The sequence below is a fragment of the Papaver somniferum genome, chromosome 9 (assembly GCF_003573695.1).
Source record: "Papaver somniferum cultivar HN1 chromosome 9, ASM357369v1, whole genome shotgun sequence".
Taxonomy (NCBI): Eukaryota; Viridiplantae; Streptophyta; class Magnoliopsida; order Ranunculales; family Papaveraceae; genus Papaver; species Papaver somniferum.
The window spans coordinates 75949619-75968447 of record NC_039366.1 but is presented as its reverse complement, the minus strand read 5'-3'; the positions used below and the strand labels follow the sequence as shown (position 1 = coordinate 75968447).

Genomic DNA, 18829 nt, shown 5'->3' with positions numbered 1-18829 from the left:
TGCTAAACACTGTGTCGCAATTTTTCGCAACAACATAGGCTTTGTTGCGAATCTCGGTCAGCAACGGGGATTCGCAACGGCGCTTGTCGTTGCTAAAATTTTTATTAGCAACAACAGTCTGTTGTTGCTACTCTGTTGCTAATTACAGGATTACCCTTACCTGAAACTAGATACTGTTAGTTCTGGTTCTAATTTATTGGTTCTGGTTCTAATTTAGCAACAGAGCACTGAGGTTGCTAATTTTTTGCAACCTCAAAAAAAAAGGTCAAGTCTATGTTTATTGACCTAGTAAAAATTCATTACCCCCACACTTTCCCCCCTGCAATTACCTAGTTCCCCATATTCAACATCTACACAGATATATACAAACTACAATGGCAATACAAAACTGATACAAATGTAGTTGAGAATCACCACTAGATAATAATATTATTATAAAAGAAAGGATTCTTCAACTGATACAAATGTAAGTAAACTTATGTATGTTGTGATTAGTCTGACATACAATATTCGATCTATGATACAAATGTACACAAGTAAACTTATGTATGTTGTGACTGACATACAATATTCGATCTGTGCTGATGTTTATAAATGGATGGGTAACCTAGTTTGTGTCAACTGACAGAGGCATTGAAAAATAGGGAAATAAAGACTAAATATCACCATAAGTATCACCAGACTCCGCTGGCTTGCTTAACCAATCTCCTCGGCAAAGATTCAACTGCTTCTAAAATATCACCAGAGTACTGCTTTTTGACTTAAGCCCAAATACCTGCATAATAACCAATTTGATGTTTCAGTACTGCTCATTGACATCCTGTCCACATTAAGAAATCTGTTATTACGTAATGAATAATGGGAAAGAAAAAAAACCCTTTAATATCCAAACCAGAAAACATATCCAAGACATGTAAGTAAACGTTTGCGATCCAATTTTTCCTGGCAGCGACTGTAATGCCTCCTCCCCAAATCCCAATGAACCTCTGAATAATTACCAGCTACTCAGTAAGAGAACCAAGATAAAGAGGATACACGAGGGGAGTGGATATCTCGCCTAACCTCAGAGTAACGGTGGAAAGAATTTTTTTGGGATCACCTATAATTAACTATGAGCAAGCTGTAACCCAATGTAGACAGGAACGGGTAATTTTTATTGAAGTTAGTCAACAAGATAGAATGCGGTCCACCATGAAGGATTACAATCAATAGATCACATGCACCACTTTTCCTGGTTTTAGAAGAAACACATATGGATTCATAGGGTGTCCTGGCACCTGAAATGAATTGAATACATTTATGAATATAGATGCTACTTCCATCTGCTGCAACAAAACATATTAACACTTAAAGTATCTTTCTTGCATATGTGAAAATATCTGAGTTACATTATTTAGTGTTAGTGAATGCCAATAAATTACCGTCTGGAAGGTCTACAGAAGCATCGTGAACCGGAATCTTCATTATACTGAACTGGAGAGATCAAAGCATAGATCTAACCTGTACCATATTTTGTGGAATCAGAGGTATGTCAACTAAAGAAGGAAACAAAATTAGGTGGTAGTACGTTTATCATAATAGAAGCATGCAAATGGATGTCGCAAAACCTTCATAGAGTAATTGGAAACAGGACTTGACATATCTAGCCAATTCCATTCTTTCCTCTCAGTAGAGTATCCATACTTGATCTCAGGAGGCTCTACTGGACTGCTAGACACTTGAAAGAGAAACAGAAAAGAAGAAAAAATCATTTCTCTAATGTCCAATTGAATTTTTGAGGGAGTAAACAAGAATGTGTCCCAGTGTCCACAGCACTTTTTACAGACAAAAAAACAAGAGACTTCCCATCTGGGCTGTAAACAAAATATATACCCCTCAGCGCTTTCAAAGTCGTTTCGATGTCCAACAGTTATTTTCTTAATGTACCAAATTAAGTTGGACAGTAACAAAACAATCATTGGAGCTCATCATATAGTGCACCTGAATCGGGGAAGGAATGCACTACTCATGTCTTGAGTAAGATTGACGGCTGCAGTCTTATCTTCAGTTCTGTCACCTCTGGAACATAATAAGCTTATGATCACAATCTAAACACCAACAGGCCAACTAACTTAAAACTAGAACCATGACGGATGAAAAATATCTAGATAGAAATTGGAACCTACTTGGTTTCAAGTTTATCAGTTTCTGATTTGTGAACTGATGCTTTAACTGTGTATAGAGCGCATGGCATATTATAACCGTGTTTCATTCCAAGCTTTCTCACAATATTTTCATATCCACGGTCTGATGGCCACCCCACAAAAACTAAATACTGGTTCAAATCATCATTCTTAGGCGCCCATACAACTTGTCCTACACTTAATGACTTGGAAATTCCACCCACAACATGTACATCTCCACTGAAATCAGGAAAACATGAATTTCATCATAACCAAACATGTATGTAATGACAAGTTAAAGCGTTGACAAGAAAGATGACGGACCTGACAATATTGACGAAAATAGTCCTGAACGCCTTTTCCCCGAATAGGCTTCACCCCAGTCCTCTTCTAAATCTCCTTGCCCTTTCCAGCTATTGCAGTCCTTCTCCGTAGAACCTCTTTTCTTGTAGCCGAGTCCATCAAACACTGGCTTGGATGGACATGGATCCTCAGCAAACATTAGCGATGAGAGTTTCATCCGAGCTCGATGAAATTCCCTCAAACCTATGAAGCAAACAAGAAATAAATCACAATGTTTTCTTTCAAATTCTCACTAAAACACCACTCATAAACATAAAAACCGACGCTAGCAACTACCATCCATCGGTATATACTGAGCCATGAACCGATTTTGGGACATGTATTTCCTTGTCCACCTGAGATGGTCCCCAGATTTCAAAATGTGTTGGACTATCATTTTCCTGATTCCGTGTGACAAGCATTTTCTGTCCTGACGGTGATGGAACAATTGCTGATACACCTGACATTTCAACAGGGAATGACACCCATTGAAAGTTGGCAGACCCGTCACTTTGTTTTGCAATATGAGGTGATAGAATAAGAGTCCGTTTACTGTGTCCTAAGAGATTTGGTTGGCTTATCGAAAACATTGCCCGAGAACTACCTCCTGCAGTACAAACAAATAGTATTACTAAGATAAAATGTGCAGCTACAAGAGTTATATCACACCGATGGCGACGGAGAAGTGACTTTGTTACCGTTCTCCGATTTAAAGACCCATGCCTTTTCGATGGTAGGTAAGGATGCAAATTCATTCGGCAATGTAGATTGGGAAGCAAACTCTTCCTCATTTGTCACAAGAGAGAAACATCCACTCAACGAAGAGAGAATGAGATACAAGTAGCTTTTCAGAATCACCACTAGGACTATTTATCATGTTCTATTATCATGTTCAGCAAACACCCAAATCTCAGAATGCTATTATCATCCAAAATCAAAACAACTTCAGAAAAACAATATTGAAGTACAATTAAAACAACTTCACTACTAGTTCATAGAAATAGTAATCATATAACTACAGCAAACCATAAAACAGAAATTAAACCCTAAACTGCAAATATATCAAAACCCCTAAAACAGCTTAACATAAAACAATAAATTAAACTTATACCTTCTATGTTCTTGAGTTCTTCAAAGTTCTTTCTTCAAAGTAGTTCACCTCTTCAACCTTGACAAATCCTAAAATGGAGAAAATAAAATCGTGTTAGATTCACATATGAAACCTTTAAATCGAGAAAGAAGAAATCGGAAACAACATAGTTCAGATGAAACCCTAAAATCGATAAACTGAAATTGAAAAACTAAAATCAAAATCCCTAAAATTGAAAAAAAGATTCAGAGATGAACCCTAAAATCGATAGACTAAAATGAAAAACAGAAAAGAAAAAAACTGACCTGAAATCAAATTCCCTAAAATCGTGAAACCCTAGAATCGATTAACTGAAATCGAAAAACTAATACTGATAAATACTTACCAGATCGAATACAAGACTGCAACTGAAGATCGATTTTAGATCGAGACATGAACTGAATCTTCAGTTGATATCAAGGGGAGAAAATATCTTAGGGAGCAGAAAAAAAAAAGAGGGTGATGAAAAATGAAAATGGCTTGAGAAAATTCCAAGTATAATCTTTGGCTGGGGGAGTAGTAGATAAGACTGAAAGGGTGGAAAAATAAAGGAGTGGAGTGACCAAACTTTGACTTGGGCGTAAAAAAATGTCAAAGTGTTCCCGAACACACGCGTGCTTCGCATGCATGAACACCCTGTCGTTGCTATTCGCAACTGAATATATGATGTCGTTGCTATTCGAAACAGAAATCCGTCGTTGCGAAAATATGGCAACGGAAATTTAGCAATGGCGCTACTGCTGTTGCTACTCTGGGTTGCTATATCCTTAAAATGGTGTAGTGTGTTAAAGAGGGAACAATTAGAGAAAAACGTTTAATTGAGACACACTTCTCTGATTTGAACAACCTTCATGTTGAAACAGAGAATATTGCTGCATCACTTCACCTAGCCCAAAAACAGTTTTCTTTCCTTGACTAAGGAAAACACTGTAAAGAGAAATTCTTCTGTGTCACGTGCTGAGTCTCAATATAAGTTACCTGACATGAAGAAAAACTCACCAAAGGAAGTTCCTACAAAACATATTCGGAAAACTTCCAAATGGGATATGGGTTTGAAACAGATGCCTTTCAACAATTATCCTCCACGAACTTGTACATTCTGTGGGAAAAAGAATCACTATGCTATCCATTGTTTTGCTAGGAAAAAACAAATTTCTAAACTTCATAATTTGCTTCTTTCCACTGTCAATGAAACAAATAGTTGGTCGACTACTGCATTGAATCACATGCCCACAGAAAACCAGAAACATTATAAATATGATCTCTTTCCTAGAAGTCGTCACAAGGTTCAAGTGCTTTCTAGTGGTAAAAACTCTCGTGCTACTGATAAAAGCATTCCCTGTGTTTATAAGACTGTTTCTAAGTCTAGAAAATGGATCCCTCTCTATCCTGGTCCTCTTGAACCAGTTGCAAGAGGTCCTAGATTTAGTCCTCAAAAAGGGACCTCTGACGGATATGCTAAACGAGTTGTGTCTTACTCGTCCGGAATGAGTGTCAATCGAAGAAAGAAGGAAAAACAAAGACAATGTTCATTTAATGAGCTGAGGCTCATACTTGTGTAAATTAATCACAAGGATGAAGTCTCACCTACAAAAATCCTAGTAGTGTGAGAATTGAATAGGTATACTTTTGGCAAAGTGTCTCTGATTATCTAGCTAATTTCTTATCGTTCTTAGATGGATTGTCAGTCAAACATTCTTACATGAGTATTTCCTTTCTATCGTTTCTATTTTAATTCTTCTTCGTCGCTTGAGTCCCTAGAGGTAAGATGCATGGGTATTGTGCAGACTATCTTCACAAATAGTCGTTTTGGATAGGTCCTTATGGATCTCCCATCTGATGGGTGTTCGAACGGTCTCTTGGCTCAAGTACTTTATTTATTATCTTCTATCAATATATATAATGGATCATCAAGCTATAGAAGACATGTTCCTCTAGGGTTTAGACGTTCATTAATCTTTTTATAAAATCGTTTGTAGACTTCCTTCTTCTCTAAAAAGATACAGTTTCATGGCTCCTATAACTAGAGGCTCAACAAGCAGGGATGCAGTCGAAGCAGCTAACGAGTATCTACGTAAAGGAATTTCTTCCTCAAAAGTGAAGAAAGTTAAGGCTACAAATAATGGAGTTGGTTCTTCCTCTAATTGGTTCATGTCTTTTTATCAGCTTGATGATAACTTCAGGGGCTTGGTGAAAGAATTTATCAACAAAAGAAACAGTTTAAAATCTCAAACTGTTTCGTCTTTAGAAGAGTTAATTCACTATGAACGAATGTTATCTCTTGCGTGAATTAAAAAGAGAACTTAATAAGTTGACAGATATTTCTAAAGATTTGGAGGAATTGAACGATCCCATAATCAATGGGTTTTTCAATAATGAGAAGGAATTCTCAGTAGAGACCTTGAGAAAGCTCTATGATGCCTAGTAAATCTTCTATTTTTCTTGTTTTGTTTAGAAGAGTAACTAGAGTTTGGAATAGCCATTATTGTGAGTACACATAGTTATGTCCATCATTTTTTCATCTTTATTTTTTAGGTTTATTTATTTAAATTCTAAAAATTGTTTGGAAGATGATTTTTGCAGTATTAATCTTTATGGTTTTATATATTGCAATATGTTATGGGATATGTGTGTTTGCGTTCGTAGACTATTATTGTCCCATATGATGTCAAAAGTTATCTCTTTTATATGTCGATATGCGAGTATTGATACAAGATCGATGAACTTTTGACAAACAAAAGTTAAGCCTATTATGTCAATTATTGATGGAACATAGGTTAAATCTTTTGTTTACAAGGATTATGTCTATTATATGTCATTGTGCAAATAGTGATGGAAAATAAAATGAATCCTTGTATAAGCCGCAGTATTGATCATTCTCTGATCCATATTTTATGTGCATGTTGCAATGCTCCATAAGTTTTTCTTGTGTTGAGCATAAGACGATTGAGTTAATCATTCTTTTATGGTGAACTTAGTCGTAGCTCCGTAATCTCTCTTATGTCGAGCATTTCCAACTATACTAATCATAGATTCGTTTGTGGTTACTTTGGTTGTGTATTCCGATTAAATTAATCATGGGTTCTCTTGTGGTTAGTTTAATTGAGAATTTGGTACAGAAAATCATTTTTATGGTTTTTGGTGTCCAATAAAATCCTTATTTTCTTGTAAAAGTAAGGTCGCTCTTGTTGTTCTCTTGGGAATGACATCAAATGGGGGAGAGTTCTTTTGAACTTGCGCTTAATTTCCATATCTTTGTGGGGAGTGCGGCTGTGGAATTATTTAGGGGTTATCTTGTATCTTTATAAACTCCTTGATGAATGCATTTACCCTCGGCTTTATGATTGCATCTAAACAAGTTGGTATGTACTTTTCTTTGGTCTTGAAGCGTCTTCGTGTGAATTTCATTAGGATCCCGTTTTCGTACCTTTGCCAATTTTATTGACAAAAATGGGGAGAATTAATGTGTAGTTCACACTACAAATACATACGATTTACGTGCTTTACGGGTCATTATGTAAGGGGAGTGGTTTTCATGTTGAGACGAAACTATTGACTAAGGGGGAGTGATACATATCACCATAGTATTGTTGTCGAAGTTGTGATATGAGAACTTTGATGTTGTGTAATGAGAACTATGACACTATATAACAATGATCGAGAGCTTTTGTTTTCTCATTGTTATGGCTACGGAACTTCAACAACTATGATGCTGAATTGAACATCTATGGAATCATGGGAGTACTTGGAAAAGACGAAGTTTTCAAGTCACGTTGAAGCACCAAGAAGATCAAGCATGTAGACGAGAAGTCACAAAGTTTTATTTATTTTGTAATCCATATGTATTGATAGTTTTGTCACTAAAATTGACAAAGGGGAGATTGTTAGAGCATTGCTCGGTCGAACTCGCATGCGTTGCTATCTCAAGCATGTTTGTCAATATTAGTGATCAAAACTATATGTCTTGATTTCTAGTATACTTATGACTAAGTCTCGGTCTAGGATAGTTAGGAATAGTTGATCTCCAGACTCCATGGCGATTATCTTGCAAAGACGAAGAACTACTCAAGGAACCAGTGGAACTTCATCCGACCAAAAGGTATGTGGAGACTTGAACTCATCTTGTCACTCAAAAGTCTATCTACTCTATCTCCTACTCTTGAGACAAAAGTCATATAAGTATGATAGGTTTCATACATACACATTTGCTATTTCGAGCTGAGTTTACTCGCCTATCTTTTTCTCGAAATACGTATTGGTAAGCTTTTGCTTTAACCATCTTCATCTTTACCCGTGACGAAAGTCATGATGACGTTTCAATCTTGAAAATAGCTTTGATGACGATAGTCGATTCTTTATGTCTAACGACTGTTATAACATTATAGAAGAAGGTTTCAACGATTGAAATGTAGAGTTGAGAATATGTAACCACCTATGGATGTAAGCATATAGTGCATTCGCACATTAGTGTATAAATCCATGTGCAGGAAACCAAGTGTGTGCATATGTGTGCATGTGGTATTGGTGAAGGAGACAGGTTGGGTAGGCGTACCCGTACGCGTACTGGCGGAAATTCACGTCCGTGAAATTCTACTGAGTTTGAAGTTTACGAGCTCAAAAAACAGTTACCTTAGGTACGCGTACTGGCGGAACTTTTTCACCCGAAAAAGTCTGTTGAGTTTGGAAACTAAAACCAACTCAAAATCCGGTAGCTAAGGTACGTGTAGGATCCAAATATCGCACAAGTATTTGTAAGTGTGCAAGATTCATAAAAGGTTGTGCGATAACATCGCAGGAGGATAAGAAATAAAAGGAAATAGGAAATAAAAGGAAATATGAAATTAAAAGAAATATGAGCTGTCACCCACTAGGTAGAATCCTATATAAAGAGAAAGGTATGAGAGAGAAAGGGAGAACTGGATGATTATTATCTTATTCTTCCTTCTTCAACCAAGAGCTCCAAATACTCATTAATGGAGTCTCAATTGTAATCCATATGTAATTACAAACAATTATAGTGAAGATCCCTAACCCCGTGGATGTAGATCACATTGATCGAACCACGTAAATCTTGTGTCTTATTTTCTATTTTCATTATCTTTATCTTTATTTTCATATCAAATAACTTTAGATATAGAAATTATTATCATGATATTATAGGGGGTGTGTTGTGGGATTTCCTGCAACTACATAATGGCGCTAGAAATAGGGACCTGCTTGTTTGATTGAAGAAGAATCAAAGAAATTAACAATTGTTGGTGAGAGATTACGCTGGATATATGAGATTTAAGGGCGACTATGGAAAATACAACGAAATCTCATGATTTCAGATAAAGAACCAGCGTCATCAATTGGAGAAAGATCTAAACAAACTGCCTCAACAACTCGTTCGAAAAACCGAATTGATTCCTCATATTTGTGATTTTGTGTTCAACTTTCGGATCTGGCAAGCTTGGACTGATGATGAAACAGGAGACCAACTAAGGCTAGTTGGACTGATGATGGGAAATTACAAAAGAATGGGAGGAATTATTTTTCAGAGAAGAATTATTTTGCAGCGAACTTAAGGACTTGCTCCATGCGAACATAAAGGGAAGAAGTCATACGAATTAAAAGGATCTAGAATATTACTTAACCTCTTATGGACTTGATACTTGCGAATACAAGGGGATGGATTCTGACAGAGTAAAATAAAGCAAAGGTGACTTCAAAGATAGGTTCAAAGTCCCAACATTGAACGAAAATGAAAAAGGAACAACCACAGCAAGGAAGAGGATCGGACTGTGCTGCAAATTCGCACAAGAGACATTGAAGAATGAACAAGGAGAAGACAACATACTTCATAACTGCATACAAAGGAGTTGTCCTATCAGCGGTGCGAAGACAAAGGCCAAAAGAAAAGAAGGATGATGAAATCACAGAGATGAAAGAACAATGAGAGCATAACAAAGAGATGGAGTAGTTTGTTTATATATCAGGTGTAAACAGGAGATCAAATTTGAAGAAGAAGCTGCGAAGAAATAGCAAGATGAGATGGGCCACCAATTAGCCTTGAACAAGAGATAGTGTGAAGGGAGATATGAAAGGGCATTCGAGTCAGCAACGCGGAGAAATTTAACAAGCGAAAAGAAGAAGAGTATGCCAAGAAAACAACTTCGACAGCCCATTACTAACCTAACTAATCGCATATAAAGAACGAACAGGGCAATTATATCTACATGAGAAGGACTGTATTGTGCTATAAATTCGCACAAGAAATATTAAAGAAGAGCAGCAGAGATTAATCACATCATCTTGAAAACAAGCTTTCAAAGAACAGGAGTTACATCGAATAGCAGGGACGAAGAAAGAGAAGCAAGAAGAATAGTCTACAAACCTATGAGAGATCATCATACCTCTAGAGCACGAAAATATCACCTCGATCAACCTCTTCAGCGATTTTCATTGCCAACCATGGTCACTGGCAAAATAATAAAAATTCCTTTCGCAAGAATAGCTTCAGAAGAGGAGAAAATGACATCTTCGTAAAAATGAAACGAGTTTGAAATGAATCCGCGAAGATGAAATCTTAAGTTAGATTGCCAGGCAAATCAATTCGAGCAGAATTCAACATGAAGCATTCAGGATTGTATCTATATTTGCTTGGCGAGACTGTAACTTCGTGACTTTGTGTGATATTATTTAACAGGGGAAAAATGCACAAAACACAGCAAAAAACGAACCTCAACCAGTTCCAAAAGATTACGATTAAAAGAAACTACTAGTCTATGTATATCGTTGCTAAAGGCAAAGCAATCAACACACAATGGCGAAATAAGATCCTGCGAAGAGATAAGATCCTGCGAAGTGACAAGATAATTCGAAAAGATACAAGCAATGTTATCCAAACTAGAAGGACAGTGAACAAAGACAGAAGTTCGGAAGCAAAACTTTCTTCGTCAACAAACAACTTTGGCGAAAATAAAATCGGAACTAACCAGCGAAGAAAATAGATAAAATATTCAAAATTTACTTCACAAGACAGACTCAACGAATCAGTGTACTTCTCTAGAGTGCTTTTCTTCATCACCTATCCAGTTCTGAACATCTATCAATTCAGAGAAGAAAATCCATTCAAATCGTTAGAGTTACTTGCATACGTAGTTGGTTCATTAGAAAATATCAACCACAAATCCGAAGGAAACGAGTAGAACGATTGAGAGGGACGTATTCTTTCTTTTACCACCTTTGACTTTAAAAATTACGTAGAGTATATCAGATAATGTCGCAAATTCAAATTAGGGTTTTATGATTTGTATTAGGCTTCACATGACAATTATTAACAACTAATGGTACTCACAGGGGCATGTATATATCAATAGGAGATGAAATGGAGCTGAACAATCATATGGCTCAATAATGGAAACAATTAAAGAGGACATGCAAGTCCAAATGGATCTAGTTGCAAGCCAAACGCAACGAAAATAAGTAGAGCAGAGATAGATTAACTCGCACCAAAACAACCATATCACCAGCAAAACATCAAGAGAAACATGACTTGGTCAAGCAGTAGACGAAGTTCACCGTCATCTCAGTAAAGATTAATTGGCAAGAAGAGGATTATTTTCGAAGAAATAAACTTGCGAAATAAACACCCGGAACAGCTCATCTCGCAAAGAGGGACAACTTATAAAAGGAGTCAGCCAAATGAGCTATACGAATTTTGCAAAACAAAATGCAGTAGATTTCTACCATGAACAATCACGCAAAACAAGATGCAATAGATGCTCTTGTTTCATCATCACATAAACTTTTACCATGAACATATAAGGGAGGAAAAGTCTCAGCAAAGAAAGTTCATCAAGGAAGCACGAGAAGTTAAGGGAGAGAAAGCAAAAGAGTAAGTAACTAATGGAGAAATATCACCTACAACAGGAGAAGAAGAGAAAGACAAGACAAAATATATACAAAGAACGATTACAAAAGAATAAGATATGCAAAGTTTACCAAACTAACACAAATGAAGGTCAGTACAGATGGTTCAGGGTGTAGTCAATGAGCTTGAAGACGCAAGTTTGAATCCCATCTTCTGCGTATTTTTGAACTTCCATTTTTACAAAGAATTTCATTCCTTCGCAAACAAGAGAAAAAGGTCATCTTTGCACAGGAATTTCTCATACAAGAAAACTAGCACAGTTGGTCAAGAGGCATGAATGCAAGCAGAAGGTCGCAGGATCAATTCTTGCTTCTCGCACATTTATTTTGTGCGACATTTATACATTTCAAGGATGCTAATTTCGCAAGCAAACCATGTACTTCGCGCGAGACGACAGCAACAACAAATCACATGAAAGCTAAGTACCACTTCCTTGAACATTTTATTTTACTTATAGAAAATAAAAGATTTTTGATTTGATTGACAAAAAGCGATACAATCGCAGGACTACAAAGATTTCAAAATTACAAAAAAACGAGAAAATTCAATTTATATATTTTTCCAGAATATTTCTTTTATAGAAATAAAAGATTTTTTTATTTACAAAACGCGATACAATCGCAGAATTACAAAAATTTCATAATTACAAAGATTTCAGAATTACAATGTATTAGAATTTCTATTGAATATTTGCTTTGCTTCGAATGATATGATATTATAAGAATGAAAGAATGAATGAAAGAAATGACATAAATGAAAGAATGAATGAAAGAGTAAAGAAACGCGAAAATTTCGCAAGAGACAATCTAAGATCCATAAAAATATAAGTTTAGAATGGGGCGAACCTTTATGGCGTACACCCTAGTTCGCGAATAAAATTTCGCAAGAAGCAAATGTAATACCTAAAGTACGTCATAGAAGGGGGTACCTGTTGCACGACTCATTGAAAAGGTTACACCGCCTCTGGAACCTGAGTCATGGAGATTTAGGGTCAATAAATCCCATCCAGGAGAGGTACCTTGGATTTTCAACCTAAGCTTTTGCTTTAGGTTGGACGACTAGGGGTCTCTCCTAAGGAGTGCAGAAACCGATCAAGGCGCCGAGGTACATGGATGAGTCAAGAGTGCGGGGGGAGTTGGAGCCTCTTTACCACTCTTGACAAGTCTTGGCAAATGATGCACTCGGCCAGAAGAAAACCCCACTTAGGGTGTAGTCTCGTAACCATAAGCCATATAGGAAAAGGGGATAAGAGGCTGCGAAAACAACTGGTTGTTGTTAAGACTGGATGGGAGGAGCTAACCTTGTATGGTAGAAGTACGCCTCCTTGAAGGGGCAACTAGGGGGAAGATAAGGGCGGCACCCTCCATTAGGGAGCCGATAAGTGTCTTAAGACGCAAATGTCATGAGGCTTCTTACTCACGGGAGTATTAAGGCTTTTCATATTTGTGCGACAATCCTGAAGAGGAAATAATACAAAAGAGAAAGATAAGACGAGATCAATGGGTCAGTACATGAAAGTGTGAGGACGTCCTGCGATTTCGTCGCAAGACGGCAATGTCATGGGGATTTATTTTCGCAAGAATATTTAGGCTTGTCATATTGTCGCAACAATCCTAAAGAGGCAATAATACAAAAGAAAAAGTTAAGGAAAAATCAATGGATTTTTGCATGAAAGTGCAAAGACGTCCTGCGATTTTTTCGCAATGACAAGAGGTGGCATAATAAGACCTTTAACTAGGAAGGAAAAATAAGACCACAGAAGAGGGTACGCAAATAAACTTGCGAAGATGATTATATGTAAGCAAATAAGCTTGCGAATATGTACATGGAAATGAAACTGAGGCAGTAAAAATGCCGCAGACTTTATATTATGATCATACTGTTATGAGATACTAATAGTGCAGGAAAGAGGAAAGATGAAACACAAGTAAGAACTTGTGAGGAACAATAACTACACGAAGAGGAATGCATACACTAAAGAAAAAGGCAGAGAAATGAAGAATGGAAACAATTTAAAGCTACATCAATTTTAGACGGCAAAATGAAATGATTCAAAATTTCGTAGAATGTGTCAAAATTTCGCAGAATGTGATTCTTCCGAATGATGTGATTATCTCGCTCAATTTTATTTCGCACAATTATAAGCAACTTGAAGAGATTATACTATCGCATGAGCACAAAACATGAGACAGAGGCAAGATAAGAATGAAGAAACAATTCGCACATTCAACATTTTCTCAAGGATTCTACCCTCATAGATAAAGAACAGAGGCAACTAGGGATTACCAAGAAAATATTTTATGTTCTTTATCTCCTCGGCAAGAATAATTTCCAAAATGGATGTTCACTAATGAACAACAAGAATCCTCACCAAAACTGGAGTAATAATTTCGCAAGAATAGAGGCAATGCTTATTATTCTCATTCAAGGACGGATACTTCTTATATATTTCGAGGATTGAGTACTTCTTATATTTCTTTAAGGATACTTCATACTTCTTATACTTCAAGGGTTGATACTTATTATTTACTTCGCAACGCTCCGGAACTTCACAAAAGAATAGAGGCAAGTACGTACTTTTCAAGTCCAGTATTCTTTCGCTCGTTCCTTCATCAACAAAGATCAAAGACTACTCCAACAACATGTATCTCGCTCCTACAACTACAACAACGGATTTTTTCCTGAAGATCGCTCTTCAAGCAATATTCAAGAAAAAAGAGGCAAGATGTAGGATCCAAATATCGCACAAGTATTTGTAAGTGTGCGAGATTCATAAAAGGTTGTGAACGTCGCAGGAGGATAAGAAATAAAAGGAAATATGAAATAAAAGGAAATATGAGCTGTCACCCACTAGGTAGAATCCTATATAAAGAGAAAGGTATGAGAGAGAAAGGGAGAACTGGATGATTATTATCTTCTTCAACCAAGAGCTCCAAATACTCATTAATGGAGTCTCAATTGTAATCCATATGTAATTACATACAATTATAGTGAAGATCCCTAACCCCGCGGATGTAGATCACATTGATCGAACCACGTAAATCTTGTGTCTTATTTTCTATTTTCATTATCTTTGTCTTTATTTTCATATCAAATAAGTTTAGATCTAGAAATTATTATCATGATATTATAGGGGGTGTGTTGTGGGATTTCCTGCAACTACGGTACGCATACCCGTACGCGTACCCAAGCTAGTTATTTCTCAAATCGGTAGTTCATGGACTTAAAACAATAAATTATAAGGAATGTAAACTTTGCAAACCGTGGGTATATTGTTCATGAATTGATTCAAATGAATCAAACTGATTTTGTCTCAATTGTGTCTATGTATAAAGACCTCAGCAATTTGAACAACTCTTGAACTAGTTCTTATGAGTCATTTGAACTAGTTATGAGAAAGATGAATACGGTTAATATGAAAGCACTCATATGGCTAACCATTGGTCAACCATTTGTGAATCAACCAATGTACACGCTTAGGTACGGTTACTCAAACCTAAATGAATACATTTCATTTGTGTGTCACAAGTTAAGTTTCGATCTAACGGTTGAAAGATATTATCTTGGATAAATCAGGTTTTTCATCTAACGGTGATTATTGAATGCTTTGTTACCAAGGTAACTTAGATTCCAAACCCTGATTTGAAAACTATATAAGGAGACATCTAGCAGCTGTGAAAAACTAATCCCCACACCTCTTGTGTGATACTAGTTTGTTTGCTAGAGTCGATTCTCCTTTAATCGTAGGTTTCTTCTCGCGACCCTGTCGATTAGCGACTGAAAGACTTCATTGGGATTGTGAAGCCAGATGAAACTACTTCTCTTGTAGTTGAGTGATCTGATCTTGCCATTTTCTATCATACGAGTTCAATTGAATATTGACTTGAGATTATATCTCCGATGGGGCAAGATAAAAAGAAATCACAAACATCTTCGTCTCATCGTTTGTGATTCCACAATATCTAGTTTCGCTGCCATACGATTTAGATTATTGTGAGGTGATTGATAATACTAGGTTTTTCTTCGAAAATATTATTCCGGTTTATCAATTGGTTCTTGTTCACCTTGATTTTTATCAAAAGACAGAACAAAACTTTTAGGTTTATCTGTGGGAGACAGATTTATCTATCATTGTAGATTTTTCTGTGTGATACATATTTTTTTACTAAAGTCTTCGACTTTGGGTCGTAGCAACTCTTGGTTGTGGGTGAGATCAGCTAAGGGAATCAAGTGCGTAGTATCCTGCTGGGATCAGAGACGTAAGGAGCGCAACTGTAGCTTGAATCAGTATGAGATTGATTAGAGTTCAACTACAGTCCATACCGAAGTTAGTTTGTAGTAGGCTAGTGTCTGTAGCGGCTTAATACAGTGTGGTGTTCAATCTGGACTAGGTCCCGGGGTTTTTCTACATTTGTGGTTCCTCGTTAACAAAATTTCTGGTGTCTGTGTTATTTCTATTTCGCATTATATTTTGTTATATAATTGAAATATCACAGATTGTGCGTTGTATCGATCAATAGTGAAATTCAACCTTTGGTTGTTGATTGGATATTGATTGATCCTTGGATATTGGTTTTTTTGTACCATCCAAGTTTATCTCTCTTGTATTTAATCGAGACTCGCAGATTGCTTGAGTAAGATTTAAATCAAGAGATGGAGATATTAACTTCTTGATATACTTTTTTATTAAGATTGAGTCTGACTGTCTAGTTGATTCTCTTAAAAGTACATTAGAGTTAGTCCATACAGATTGTTAATCGAAATATTCGGTGAGGTTGTTAGACCCCCGCATTTTCAGAAGTAATATGTAAGGACCTACCATTACCCACTTGCACCTTCTCCTTTCCTCTGTAGCTAGAAGTTTGAAGAAGATTCATATGCCCAGTCATATGAGTTGTTGCTCCTGAGTCAGCAAGCCACTGTTGAGATTCAGAAGACAATGGGTCACCAAACACTTGATCATCAGTCATTATAGTAAAAGCATGTTGTTGACCCACATTACTTGTATTGCTTGTGGAAGCACCAGAAGAACCCCCAGAAGCAAAAGTAGGAGGATAATATATGAATGACACATATTGGCATAATGGCCATTTTTCCTACATATCTGACACTCAATTTGTGAAAAATCCCTTCTTCCAACATTAACTTGTGCAGAAGAACCACCAGAAAAACCACTTGTCTGAACAGAAGTACTGCCTTGACCATTCTTGTATCCAAAATTATTTGTTTGTCCACTTTAGAATTACCCTTAGACTTGCCTCTTACATTACCATTGAAATTGTTACCAGAACACACTTCTAGAATAAAAAGCAGATGGATTCTGTGAATCAAACATAACACTAGATTCTTGTTGTTGATCAATGAGCCATTGTTCATGATTTAATAGTCTAGGTTTTATCTCAGCAAAAGTAAATGGGATTTCTCTATTTTGTCCAGTAACCACAAAAGTATCATACTCTCTCCCTAAACCATTTAAAACATACATTATGAGATCAGAAGGAGGAACCCTTTCCCCTATAGCAGCCAAAGAATCAGCTATATTCTTAATGTTTTGAAGGTAAACCAGAACAGACATATTACCTTTCTTGATGTTGTGGAGTTGATTTCTGAGCATACTCTTTCTTGCCATGAATTGACTTCGAAAACTAACTTTAATAAAAGCCCAAATCTCCTTAACAGTACAGAGACCCAAAACATCAGCAGAAACTGAACCAGTAAATGTTGCCTTCAAACAACTTGTAACAAAGCAATCTATCTTCCTCCATCTCAACGACTGTGGGTTCATGGACAAAACACCATTAACTTCAAGTTGTCTAACTGGTTCTTGTATTTCACCACTAACATAACCATACAAATCAGTCGATACTAATATGGATTCCATCTGATCACGCCATAGCAAGAAATTATCTGAACCTAATTTTGCAGAAACAAAATTCGAGATGTTTGTAAAGGGAAAGGTAAAGTCAAGAGAATCACCCATTTGAGCAGCGGAATTATTGGTACCCATGTTTCTTCGTATTTGATAAACAATTGTTGAAGATGACATTAACAGATACCAAATATCAAAACGCAATCACAAGAAACATATCTTGAAAGAAATCAGATTTGTAAAAGATAATTGAAAATTAGGTATTGAATCTGAAAGAAATGTATTGAAAAATTAGGTATTAAATCTGAAAAATATATTAGCAAGAGATGTGTGATTCGAAAACTCTCTACGTTGAAAAGATTATTGGGAAATTTGTTTGCAGTGATTAAAAATTTCGTCTCAGGATCTTCCGAGTGATACCATGAAAGAACTATGGATGTTATTGAATAAAACGTTAACGATACAAGAGTTATTACAAAGCCTTTAATAGGCAATTCAGACAGACATATTGTACTAATAGAGTCAGGTCAATGATTAACTATTGACCTGAGACAATATTGTGACACAGACTCAACACACAAGTGTATACAAATACATTGTCTAATAGGTGTTAGCAAGTTTCAGGTCACTGGCTTCATCACCCAACGATTTTACTACTATCCTGGGTGACTTGTTGCTAAGTTGGTGTATTATAGTGTTTCTATGTATCATCTTCTTTCCACCAAACTTATCACTAATACGTTTTTAAGATCGATCGATCTTAGAGCATCTCCAATAGAGTTTGGGTCTCTAAAAAAATTGATGCCACATAGGATTTTAGATATTCTAGCATAAAAAATTCTCTCCAATGGTGGTTGGATAGAAAAAAATTAGCATGAAGTGGCAGTTTGAGTTTGGATGAGAGTATCTAAATTTAGATACTCCAATCCATACCCACGTCATATATTTTCCTGTTCAAAATTATGTAGGCCCACATTTAAAATTAAGTAACCTATAACTAAATGACACTTGTATTAAAATATATATAGATGCATCTACCATTGGAGATGCTTATTAAAATAGGATTCTATTTATATATAACTAGCCCTTAACCCGTGCCGTAACGGCACGGGCCATGATGTTGGTTCATTTTTAATATATTGTATAATTTGTGTCCCGAATACTTATCAACTCCTTATGATTTAATATGGGTTTGTCATAAAAATAGTTGGGATTTTCCTCTCTTTTTTTCTTGTTTTTTTTCCTTTAATATTTTACCGCCGGAGATTTGCTCAAACGAAAGAAATATAATCTTAACTTCCGGACACTTTTTTATTTAGGTTCATTGCTTATAATGAGATAATGTTCTACATGAACATGGAAGTTTAAATATTTTTTAGAAATATGTCGTCAGCAGCGCTCATCTCAGTGAA

General features: G+C 36.2%; 1 pseudogene; it reads right to left on the bottom strand.

Annotated features, from left to right (window-relative positions):
• Positions 1 to 448: 448 nt before the first annotated feature.
• Positions 449 to 3374, bottom strand: LOC113312169 (annotated as a pseudogene).
• Positions 3375 to 18829: the final 15455 nt, after the last annotated feature.